The sequence below is a fragment of the Rutidosis leptorrhynchoides genome, chromosome 3 (genome assembly GCF_046630445.1).
Source record: "Rutidosis leptorrhynchoides isolate AG116_Rl617_1_P2 chromosome 3, CSIRO_AGI_Rlap_v1, whole genome shotgun sequence".
Classification (NCBI taxonomy): Eukaryota; Viridiplantae; Streptophyta; class Magnoliopsida; order Asterales; family Asteraceae; genus Rutidosis; species Rutidosis leptorrhynchoides.
In genome coordinates this window covers 154,906,020-154,920,323 of record NC_092335.1, presented here as the reverse complement: position 1 = coordinate 154,920,323, position 14,304 = coordinate 154,906,020, and positions in this window count along the sequence as shown.

Sequence of the window (14,304 nt, the reverse complement as noted above, 5' to 3'; positions counted from 1 at the left end):
GAAAAGAGAAAAATGGATCTAGCTTCAACGGATCCTTGGATGGCTCGAAGTTCTTGAAGCAGAATCATGACACGAAAACAAGTTCAAGTAAGATCATCACTTGAAATAAGATTGTTATAGTTATAGAAATTGAACCAAAGTTTGAATATGATTATTACCTTGTATTAGAATGATAACCTACTGTAAGAAACAAAGATTTCTTGAGGTTGGATGATCACCTTGCAAGATTGGAAGTGAGCTAGCAAACTTGAAAGTATTCTTGATTTTATGTAACTAGAACTTGTAGAATATATGAAGAACACTTAGAACTTGAATATAGAACTTGAGAGAGATCAATTAGATGAAGAAAATTGAAGAATGAAAGTGTTTTAGGTGTTTTTGGTCGTTGGTGTATGGATTAGATATAAAGGATATGTAATTTTGTTTTCATGTAAATAAGTCATGAATGATTACTCATATTTTTGTAATTTTATGAGATATTTCATGCTAGTTGCCAAATGATGGTTCCCACATGTGTTAGGTGACTCACATGGGCTGCTAAGAGCTGATCATTGGAGTGTATATACCAATAGTACATACATCTAAAAGCTGTATATTGTACGAGTACGAATACGGGTGCATACGAGTAGAATTGTTGATGAAACTGAACGAGGATGTAATTGTAAGCATTTTTGTTAAGTAGAAGTATTTTGATAAGTGTATTGAAGTCTTTCAAAAGTGTATAAATACATATTAAAACACTACATGTATATACATTTTAACTGAGTCGTTAAGTAATCGTTAGTCGTTACATGTAAGTGTTGTTTTGAAACCTTTAGGTTAACGATCTTGTTAAATGTTGTTAACCCAATGTTTATAATATCAAATGAGATTTTAAATTATTATATTATCATGATATTATCATGTATGATGTAACGACCCGGAAATTTCCGACCAAATTTAAACCTTAACCTTTATATGTTTCCGACACGATAAGCAAAATCTGTAATATTGAGTCTAGAAAATTTGAAATCTATATTCGGTTAATCAATTACCCTTTGACCATGCCTGACGATTCACGAACATTTGTGTATGAATAAAAAATATAGATATATATGAAATTCGATAAATATAAATTGTTATATTACTATTAATGTTAATATAATTATTATCATTAGTAATGATATTATTACTTTTACTATTACATTTGAATTACTAATAATTACTATATTAAAGAATATTACTATCATTGTATTCACATTTATTAATAAGATAACTTATAACTTATAAGTATAAATATTGTTGTAGGAACAATTAAAAGTATAACTTAATTATAATTTAAATGTCATTAGTTATTATTACCAAATTTCATTATTTACATTGTTATTAATGATTATCTTTATCTTTGTTAATAATACTATTTAATCAGTATCATTATTTTTATAAGTAATATTATAAGAACTATCATTTATATTATTATTACTGATACTATTACTGTTATAGAAAAAATAATGATTTTAAAGTTATTAATATGATTATTATTATTATTTGTATTATTTTGATAATATTATTATATTTATTATTTATATTACTAGTATTTGTATTAGTATTATCAACTGTATTATTATTAATTATATATTTAGATTCAGCCATTATTAATTATAATTATAATTATATAAAAGGAACAGATTTATATAAATACATATAATTTATATATACAGATAATACATATATAAATAAATATTAAAAACTAATTATATAAATAATTGAATATTTATTTCTTTTATAAAAGTCAATACAGATTTATATAGATAAGCATAGGATTCTTTTTTTTCTCCTGTTATCTTCTATTTGCTCGTGAACCACGATCCCTTCTTGCCTTTATATAAACGATCATCTTGTATTGTTATAAAAACCATTCAATTTTTTTCATAACCTTTATAAATCGAAGCCACCTGAGAATTGCTAAACTGTGTTCTATTTTTTTTTTATTTTAAACCCGTCGTCCCTGTACCACGACTTCAAAATCAAAAGCTCATATATGAATGAAATTTCAAAATTTACAAAAGCAGTGTTGTTAGGAATTGATTACTTGAAATAACTGCAAATTTATAGCTTTCAATTCATTTTATTGATTACAAATTTTGAGGTTAAACTTTATAAATCAAAAAGTCAAAAGTGGTGTTCATCAGGAAATTAGAACTTGTTTTAATGTTTCTGTGTTGATTGAAGATCCCAACACTTTCTAGGATCGAATTGCAACATAAATCGTTTTATAACTTTTGACTAAAACTGTTCCGAAATCAAAAATCAATTTTTTTTGGGTGTGTGCAAGCCGTCGAACACAGCAGCAGTAACAGTGTAGTTTTTTTTTTTCTCGTTTTCTAAATAAAACAATCAATGCATATTAGTATTTTCTAATTAGTAAGGAGCCTAAACTAGTTTTGTATCGAGTCTGTGATGGAATTTATGTTGTGACGATTTGGGTTAAGGAAGAAGATGAACATAACAGTGAGTATGAGAGATATATTGTTTAGGCTGGGGTACTATAACAGAAATAGAGAGATGGAGGAGTGGTTCGAGTGTGGGATGGGGTAGCAAGTGGTCTTGGGATCGAATCCCATTCATGTCAGTTTTTTTTTAAGCTTTAAAGGTAGTCCATTTTACTTATTATCATATTTACTATTATTACTATTATTATAATTATGATTATGAGATAATTAGTATTATTATTATTATTATTATTATTATTATTATTATTATTATTATTATTATTATTATTATTTTTATCACTTTTATTATTAATATCATAATAAACAATATTATTTTTATTATCATTATTAATAAAGTTAATATTATTATTATTAGTAAATTATCACTTTTAAAACTATCATTTTAATATATTATTAAATTAAATAAGTAATATATATAAACTAGTTTGATTATTACTACATGTTAATTATATGTATTAATATATATACTTAATATAGGTTCGTGAATCTGAGGCCAACCATACTTGTTCAATGATGTTATATGTATTTTTACTACAAAATACAGTATGGTGAGTATATAGTTCCCTTTTAACTCTAAATATTTTGGGCTGAGAATACATGCGCTGTTTTTATAAATGATTTACGTTATGGACACAAGTGATCAAAAATATAAATTCTACGTTGAGTTGTACCATGGCATATCTCTTTATACTTGGTAGCTAATATTTACGTGAGAAACGTAAACGCGAATCCTGTTGATAGATCTATCGGGCCTGACAACCCCAACCGGGCTGGACGACCAGCATTTAACGGTTGCACAGTACTTCGTTTCGTTACTACACTTGGTACGGTGTAGGGTTTATTTAAGAGTATGCTGCTGTGATTTAAATGTTAAGTATGGTTACCAAGTGCTCAACGTCTTTTCTATATACGAGAAGTGTATTATGTATAAACATGAAATCTTGTGGTCCATAGTTATAACGCTGCTAGCATCAAACCTATATATCTCACCAACTTTATGTTGACATTTTAAAGCATGTTATTCTCAGGTACGAATTAAGTCTTCCGCTGTGCATTAGCTCATACTAAAGACATTACTTGGAGTCGATCATCGCAATGGAACCAAATGTTGAAGATTTCGTCCAGGGGGATAAGGACGGGTTCTCACAGGTGGTATCAGAGCGTTGGTCTTAGCGAACCAGGTCTCCCAATAGTGTGTCTAACTGGTAGTTGTTAGGATACATTAGTGAGTCTGGACTTTGACCGTGTCTACATGTCAAAAAGTTTTGCTTATCATTTCTAGTCGGAAACCATCTGCTTATCATCCTTAGGGAATTGCCTGCTTATCATTCATAAGTCTAGACACGTCTTACTGCATTTACTGCATTGATAGTGTATAGACAAAATTCATATCTTAGTGTATCTGATAATCTATATCTTAGCGCATCCTTAGACTTGCCTGACATATGCCGTAGGTTCCTCTGTAGTCTACGAAATCGTTTGTATTATATATATAGATATTCTATATAGTTAGGATATCATCCGATATCCGAAAATCATTTCACATCGAAGATCCTTTCCATCCACCCAATTGTCCTCTTAACGATGAACCGGAAGCATTTACCGGCGAACCTATTCGAAATACCATTTTCTCGCTCATTTCTAGAGTATCTCGTCATGATTACATACTATCCCATATTTCGAATCTTGTTCATTCACTCGTTCCAACCGTCAATCATCCCGGTATAATAGAAGAAGTCAACGAGCTCCGCGCTCGGGTAGTGGCTTTAGAAAATACGGTGCGAAGGTTACAAACACCAGCAGCAGCACCAGCAGCATAATCTGTACCAGCATCACCAACGTCGACAGTACTCTTATCACCCCCAAACCACAACCACGCCGTAAATCTCAACATCATAAACTATATCTCGGATATCAATATCACATACCTCGAAAACCTCATCGGAATTTCGAGTATGATCTTCGTTTTACATATCGTTCTACATCAATTAATTTCGTTCTACGTATTGTTCTACCTCATTTACTTTCGTTCGACATGACAATTATGTAATCTCTAATGTTTTAGAGATCATGTAATCAAGTGTTAACAATAAATCAAATGAGTATAATATCTTATTGACTCATTAAATCCATGATTACATCCGATGAAAATATATATGCAAGTATATTTTCATAAAGATTGTAATTAAAAATTCTTTCGTACAAACTGTTAATGATGAAAATATTTTAACGGGTGGGTAGTACCCAAGGAATATTTAAAATTCACATTAACAAGTTACACTGTACATTCTTCTAATCTGATTCAACGGTCATTTATTATCCTACTTACAACCACCGATATTCAAATCCGCTCACCCCGGAATAACCATTTTCATTCAAATTTCATATTCGAATTTTGACCTATCGGAATCCAACAAGTGGCATAAAGAAGAAAACATTGGACAAAATAAAATTTGTTAGAAACAGACGAATTAACTAAATTGAAATATTGTTAGGAATCCACGCTAACTGTTCCTAGCTAACTGTTCCCGGCTAACATTTAATTTATCGCAATTTACATTTTCGCAATTTTAATTTCTGCACTGTACATATTGTCGGGACACATGTACAACAATACGTCGGATTAATTCTGAGACAACACGTTGTATAATGGGTCATGATATATATTTATTTATTTTATGCACTTTGAATAACGGGACACGTATGCAAGGTTTCGACTTATCATATCGACCCATCTATATATATATTTCGGAACAACCGCAGACACTCTATATGTGAAGGTGGGAGTTGGCTATACAGGGTTGGAGTTGATTCCAAAATATATATTTACTTTGAGTTGTGATCGACACTGAGACCGGTACACGGGTCACGATACGTATTAATTATGTATATTAAATTATATATGAATATATTGAATTATTGAACTATTGGACCATTGGACAATCGGACAAATACACTGCAAACTATGGACAAGTAAAATGAATTAAAATATTGATTATAACATATGAAACTAAACTAATCTTCAAGTTTGCCACTTGATTCTATCTTAAACCTCATTCGTACCTTGACGATTACAATTCGCATTCACAACTTTTTATGATTCTTGAAAACACCTCGATCGGAAAGATGAACCAACCGCACTTCATCTACGGAAGAAAAGAAATATGCACCTGAAAAACTCTCGAATCCAAATTCATAGTTTAACACATATCGTGTTGAATCCTTTGCCATTTATTAGCAAAAACAACCCTACAATTTCTTTTCAGGAAGCCAATTTTGTCACAGCTCCACTTCGACTCCTCAGCAAGACTACTCTCATTACTACCTCGATATATACACGTTGTTCTTCCGCCATCGTTACTAGAGAACCTTTTATACCCCACGACATCATTAGCAGATATACCAGCAGCTCGTTATCTTTTTGGCGAAATTAGCAATCAGTATTTTGAAAATCTCGTAGAACTTCTCCCGTCATACCTATAACGTTTATTCCTAAGAATTTCATACTCCGAATGTGAAGTTTCTGAAAAACACCATGAACTACAGACTAGTTCTCGAAATGCTGATGAAGCAGCAAAAACTGTAAAAGACTTTAATAAGTCAAACGTTGTCAATAAAGTACAGTGTGTTGGTAAAACTTCGAAAAAGAGAAGGTTGAGAACTGGAAACAGGTTTGAGCAAAGTATGAAGGAGGATGTGAACAAATCGTGAAAACTAAACCTGACTTCAAAGGATCCAAATGATTCTGTACCTGTTGAAATCATTAGCAAACATCTTACTCCTCATTCTAAACCTTCGCAGACAAATCTTCCTCGTTATCCATCAATGATAGAAGATTTACGATATCATCGTATCTTTCATTATAAATATCCTCAATATTTCTGAAGATATTTTCACAACTATCCTTATCTGAAATCATTTATTTCTCCGTAACATCTGCGTTACAATATAAAAGAAACTATGTTAGTTTCTAAATTCTGAAACCTTCGAGTTTAAAATAGGAATGTTTTGAAGTAGTGTTGGGAACTGATGCATGAATTAGTATAATATAATGAAACTTGATCAACTTCATTATATTACAGTAAGTCATGATAAGTTTCTAATGGAATGTGATGATTCACAGTACCGTCATCATGTGCCATGTTACACGGCTCTTACATTCTATCCAATTCCGAAATGTATTAAGAACAAATCATCTTGATAGTTCTATTTTCCTGGATACTCTGGTAATTTGACAAATCAAAATAGTGCAATTACCATTCCTTTCTGAGAACATTAGCTATGTTCATTCCAAATCTTATACCTACGAATTCCGAACCATTACTCGCTTGACTCGAAGTCGGGAAGAGAAAACAAAAGCATGAGGCTCCGAAAAATAAGGGAAAATATAAAACTCAACAACCACCCAGGATCTACAAACAGTGTATATCGATGCAGATAGCAATATAGAGACACGGGAGAACTAGAAACACTATAAACACAAGAGTATAGTAGAAGTAAATAGATTCTTCTGGGGGTAGATGAAAAAGGAGAATGACATATGTGAAAATTAGAAGTATAACAAGAATTAGAACGGGATGGAGCATTTTAAGGAATACTTTAAGGTATAAATTAAGGAGAAAAAGTAAAAGATGTGAGTTGCGAAAAATAAGGAAAATGAAGGGTGGATTTGTAGAGAAATATCCGACAGAGAAACCAAAACAAATTGCCATATTAAATCAAAGAAGATTCTGATCGCTGAAGAACCAAATCTTATTATGTAAGATTTTCTCTGAATCCCTTAAAATCCGGAAATCAATCATAACCACGTCATCGGTTAAAACGATTTCATATTTACTCATTTTACTCTTTTGTGATAGCTTCACTCGTGCGCTTCATATGATCGAATCGTTTTATCTATATCTCCCAATAATGATAAAACTCCGTTATTACCCCATATTCGTCATAAAAACATTCCTATTGTTATTTATGACGACCTCAATCAAATTTCGGGGACGAAATTTCTTTAACGGGTGGGTACTGTAACGACCCGAAAATTTCCGACCAAATTTAAACCTTAACCTTTATATGTTTCCGACACGATAAGCAAAATCTGTAATATTGAGTCTAGAAAATTTGAAATCTATATTCGGATAATCAATTATCCTTTGACCATGCCTGACGATTCACGAACATTTGTGTATGAATAAAAAATATAGATATATATGAAATTCGATAAATATAAATTGTTATATTACTATTAATGTTAATATAATTATTATCATTAGTAATGATATTATTACTTTTACTATTACATTTGAATTACTAATAATTACTATATTAAAGAATATTACTATCATTGTATTCACATTTATTAATAAGATAACTTATAACTTATAAGTATAAATATTGTTGTAGGAATAATTAAAAGTATAACTTAATTATAATTTAAATGTCATTAGTTATTATTACCAAATTTCATTATTTACATTGTTATTAATGATTATCTTTATCTTTGTTAATAATACTATTTAATCAGTATCATTATTTTTATAAGTAATATTATAAGAACTATCATTTATATTATTATTACTGATACTATTACTGTTATACCCAAAATAATGATTTTAAAGTTATTAATATGATTATTATTATTATTTGTATTATTTTGATAATATTATTATATTTATTATTTATATTACTAGTATTTGTATTAGTATTATCAACTGTATTATTATTAATTATATATTTAGATTCAGCCATTATTAATTATAATTATAATTATATAAAAGGAACAGATTTATATAAATACATATAATTTATATATACAGATAATACATATATAAATAAATATTAAAAACTAATTATATAAATAATTGAATATTTATTTCTTTTATAAAAGTCAATACAGATTTATATAGATAAGCATAGGATTCTTTTTTTTCTCCTGTTATCTTCTATTTGCTCGTGAACCACGATCCCTTCTTGCCTTTATATAAACGATCATCTTGTATTGTTATAAAAACCATTCAATTTTTTTCATAACCTTTATAAATCGAAGCCACCTGAGAATTGCTAAACTGTGTTCTATTTTTTATTTTTTTTTATTTTAAACCCGTCGTCCCTGTACCACGACTTCAAAATCAAAAGCTCATATATGAATGAAATTTCAAAATTTACAAAAGCAGTGTTGTTAGGAATTGATTACTTGAAATAACTGCAAATTTATAGCTTTCAATTCATTTTATTGATTACAAATTTTGAGGTTAAACTTTATAAATCAAAAAGTCAAAAGTGGTGTTCATCAGGAAATTGGAACTTGTTTTAATGTTTCTGTGTTGATTGAAGATCCCAACACTTTCTAGGATCGAATTACAACATAAATCGTTTTATAACTTTTGACTAAAACTGTTCCGAAATCAAAAATCAATTTTTTTTGGGTGTGTGCAAGCCGTCGAACACAGCAGCAGTAACAGTGTAGTTTTTTTTTTATTTTATCATTTTCTAAATAAAACAATCAATGCATATTAGTATTTTCTAATTAGTAAGGAGCCTAAACTAGTTTTGTATCGAGTCTGTGATGGAATTTATGTTGGGACGATTTGGGTTAAGGAAGAAGATGAACATAACAGTGAGTATGAGAGATATATTGTTTAGGCTGGGGTACTATAACAGAAATAGAGAGATGGAGGAGTGGTTCGAGTGTGGGATGGGGTAGCAAGTGGTCTTGGGATCGAATCCCATTCATGTCAGTTTTTTTTTAAGCTTTAAAGGTAGTCCATTTTACTTATTATCATATTTACTATTATTACTATTATTATAATTATGATTATGAGATAATTAGTATTATTATTATTATTATTATTATTATTATTATTATTATTATTATTATTATTATTATTATTTTTATCACTTTTATTATTAATATCATAATAAACAATATTATTTTTATTATCATTATTAATAAAGTTAATATTATTATTATTAGTAAATTATCACTTTTAAAACTATCATTTTAATATATTATTAAATTAAATAAGTAATATATATAAACTAGTTTGATTATTACTACATGTTAATTATATGTATTAATATATATACTTAATATAGGTTCGTGAATCTGAGGCCAACCATACTTGTTCAATGATGTTATATGTATTTTTACTACAAAATACAGTATGGTGAGTATATAGTTCCCTTTTAACTCTAAATATTTTGGGCTGAGAATACATGCGCTGTTTTTATAAATGATTTACGTTATGGACACAAGTGATCAAAAATATAAATTCTACGTTGAGTTGTACCATGGCATATCTCTTTATACTTGGTAGCTAATATTTACGTGAGGAGCGTAAACGCGAATCCTGTTGATAGATCTATCGGGCCTGACAACCCCAACCGGGCTGGACGACCAGCATTTAACAGTTGCACAGTACTTCGTTTCATTACTACACTTGGTACGGTGTAGGGTTTATTTAAGAGTATGCTGCTGTGATTTAAATGTTAAGTATGGTTACCAAGTGCTCAATGTCTTTTCTATATACGAGAAGTGTATTATGTATAAACATGAAATCTTGTGGTCCATAGTCATAACGCTGCTAGCATCAAACCTATATATCTCACCAACTTTATGTTGACATTTTAAAGCATGTTATTCTCAGGTACGAATTAAGTCTTCCGCTGTGCATTAGCTCATACTAAAGACATTACTTGGAGTCGATCATCGCAATGAAACCAAATGTTGAAGATTTCGTCCAGGGGGATAAGGACGGGTTCTCACATATGAATATCTCTTAATATGATATATATACATTAAATGTCTTTACAACGATAATCGTTACATATATGTCTCGTTTAAAAATCATTAAGTTAGTAGTCTTGTTTTTACATATGTAGTTCATTGTTAATATACTTAATGATATGTTTACTTATCATAGTATCATTTTAACTATATATATATATATCCATATATATGTCATCATATAGTTTTTACAAGTTTTAACGTTCGTGAATCACCGGTCAACTTGGGTGGTCAATTGTCTATATGAAACATATTTCAATTAATCAAGTCTTAACAAGTTTGATTGCTTAACATGTTGGAAACATTTAATCATGTAAATATCAATCTCAATTAATATATATAAACATGGAAAAGTTCGGGTCACTACAGTACCTACCCGTTAAATAAATTTCGTCCCGAAAGTTTAAGCTGTTGAAGGTGTTGACGAATCTTCTGGAAATAGATGCGGGTATTTCTTCTTCATCTGATCTTCACGCTCCCAGGTGAACTCGGGTCCTCTACGAGCATTCCATTGAACCTTAACAATTGGTATCTTGTTTTGCTTAAGTCTTTTAACCTCACGATCCATTATTTCGACGTGTTCTTCGATGAATTGGAGTTTTTCGTTGATTTGGATTTCATCTAACGGAATAGTGAGATCTTCTTTAGCAAAACATTTCTTCAAATTCGAGACGTGGAAAGTGTTATGTACAGCCGCGAGTTGTTGAGGTAACTCAAGTCGGTAAGCTACTGGTCCGACACGATCAATAATCTTGAATAGTCCAATATACCTTGGATTTAATTTCCCTCGTTTACCAAATCGAACAACGCCTTTCCAAGGTGCAACTTTAAGCATGACCATCTCTCCAATTTCAAATTCTATATCTTTTCTTTTAATGTCAGCGTAGCTCTTTTGTCGACTTTGGGCGGTTTTCAACCGTTGTTGAATTTAGATGATCTTCTCGGTAGTTTCTTGTATAATCTCCGGACCCGTAATCTGTCTATCCCCCACTTCACTCCAAAAAATCGGAGACCTGCACTTTCTACCATAAAGTGCTTCAAACGGCGCCATCTCAATGCTTGAATGGTAGCTGTTGTTGTAGGAAAATTCTGCTAACGGTAGATGTCGATCCCAACCGTTTCCGAAATCAATAACACATGCTCGTAGCATGTCTTCAAGCGTTTGTATCGTCCTTTCGCTCTGCCCATCAGTTTGTGGATGATAGGAAGTACTCATGTCTAGACGAGTTCCTAATGCTTGCTGTAATGTCTGCCAGAATCTTGAAATAAATCTGCCATCCCTATCAGAGATAATAGAGATTGGTATTCCATGTCTGGAGACGACTTCCTTCAAATACAGTCGTGCTAACTTCTCCATATTGTCATCTTCTCTTATTGGCAGGAAGTGTGCTGATTTGGTGAGACGATCAACTATTACCCAAATAGTATCAAAACCACTTGCAGTCCTTGGCAATTTAGTGATGAAATCCATGGTAATGTTTTCCCATTTCCATTCCGGGATTTCGGGTTGTTGAAGTAGACCTGATGGTTTCTGATGCTCAGCTTTGACCTTAGAACACGTCAAACATTCTCCTACGTATTTAGCAACATCGGCTTTCATACCCGGCCACCAAAAATGTTTCTTGAGATCCTTGTACATCTTCCCCGTTCCAGGATGTATTGAGTATCTGGTTTTATGAGCTTCTCTAAGTACCATTTCTCTCATATCTCCAAATTTTGGTACCCAAATCCTTTCAGCCCTATACCGGGTTCCGTCTTCCCGAATATTAAGATGCTTCTCCGATCCTTTGGGTATTTCATCCTTTAAATTTCCCTCTTTTAAAACTCCTTCTTGTGCCTACTTTATTTGAGTAGTAAGGTTATTATGAATCATTATATTCATAGATTTTACTCGAATGGGTTCTCTGTCCTTCCTGCTCAAGGCATCGGCTACCACATTTGCCTTCCCCGGGTGGTAACGAATCTCAAAGTCGTAATCATTCAATAATTCAATCCACCTACGCTGCCTCATATTCAGTTGTTTCTGATTAAATATGTGTTGAAGACTTTTGTGGTCGGTATATATAATACTTTTGACCCCATATAAGTAGTGCCTCCAAGTCTTTAATGCAAAAACAACCGCGCCTAATTCCAAATCATGCGTCGTATAATTTTGTTCGTGAATCTTCAATTGTCTAGACGCATAAGCAATCACCTTCGTTCGTTTCATTAATACACAACCGAGACCTTGCTTTGATGCGTCACAATAAATCACAAAATCATCATTCCCTTCAGGCAATGACAATATAGGTGACGTAGTTAGCTTTTTCTTCAATAACTGAAACGCTTTCTCTTGTTCATCATTCCATTCAAATTTCTTCCCTTTATGCGTTAATGCAGTCAAGCGTTTTGCTATTCTGGAAAGGTCTTGGATGAACCTTCTGTAGTAACCAGCTAGTCCTAAAAACTGGCGTATGTGTTTCGGAGTTTTCGGGGTTTCCCACTTTTCAACAGTTTCTATCTTTGCCGGATCCACCTTAATACCTTCTTTGTTCACTATGTGACCGAGGAATTGAACTTCTTCCAACCAAAATGCACACTTTGAAAACTTAGCGTACAATTCTTCCTTCCTCAATACTTCTAACACCTTTCTCAAATGTTCACCGTGTTCTTGGTCATTCTTTGAGTAAATAAGTATGTCATCAATGAAAACAATGACAAACTTGTCAAGGTATGGTCCACACACTCGGTTCATAAGGTCCATGAACACAGCTGGTGCATTAGTTAAACCAAACGGCATGACCATAAACTCGTAATGACCGCATTTGATGATACCCGGAACGTAAGTCAATCTTTGAATAAACAGGCGAGCCTTGTAGTTGATCAAATAAGTCGTCGATTCTCGGTAGTGGGTAACGGTTCTTGATGGTAAGTTTGTTCAACTCTCGGTAGTCGATACACAACCTGAATGTACCATCTTTCTTCTTGACAAACAAAACAGGAGCTCCCCACGGTGATGTGCTTGGTCGAATGAAACCACGCTCTAAAAGTTCTTGTAATTGGCTTTGCAGTTCTTTCATCTCACTGGGTGCGAGTCTGTAAGGAGCACGAGCTATTGGTGCAGCTCCTGGTACAAGATCTATTTGAAATTCAACGGATCGATGTGGGGGTATTCCCGGTAATTCTTTCAGAAATACATCGGGAAATTCTTTTGCAATGGGAACATCATTGATGCTCTTTTCTTCAGTTTGTACTTTCTCGACGTGTGCTATAACAGCATAGCAACCTTTTCTTATTAGTTTTCGTGCCTTCAAATTACTAATAAGATGTAGCTTCGTGTTGCCCTTTTCTCCGTACACCATTAAGGGTTTTCCTTTTTCTCGTATAATGCGAATTGCATTTTTGTAACAAACGATCTCTGCTTTCACTTCTTTCAACCAGTCCATACCGATTATCACATCAAAACTCCCTAACTCTACTGGTATCAAATCAATCTTAAATGTTTCGCTAACCAGTTTAATTTCTCAATTCCGACATATATTATCTGCTGAAATTAATTTACCATTTGCTAATTTGAGTAAAAATTTACTATCCAAAGGCATCAATGGACAACTTAATTTAGCACAAAAATCTCTACTCATATAGCTTCTATCCGCACCTGAATCAAATAACACGTAAGCAGATTTATTGTCAATAAGAAACGTACCCGTAACAAGCTCCGGGTCTTCCTGTGCCTCTGCCGCATTAATATTGAAAACTCTTCCTCGGCCTTGTCCATTCGTGTTCTCCTGGTTCGGGCAATTTCTAATAATGTGGCCCGGTTTTCCACATTTATAACAAACTACATTGGCATAACTTGCTCCGACACTACTTGCTCCGCCATTACTCGTTCCGACACCATTTGTTCCTTTCGTTCTATTAACCCCTGGTCCGTCGACCTCACACTTCGCCGCGCTAAGACCAATTCTTTTACACTTGTTTCAAAATTTGGTGCAGAACCCCGAGTGATACTTTTCACACCTTTGGCATAGCTGCTTCTGATTGTTGTTGTTG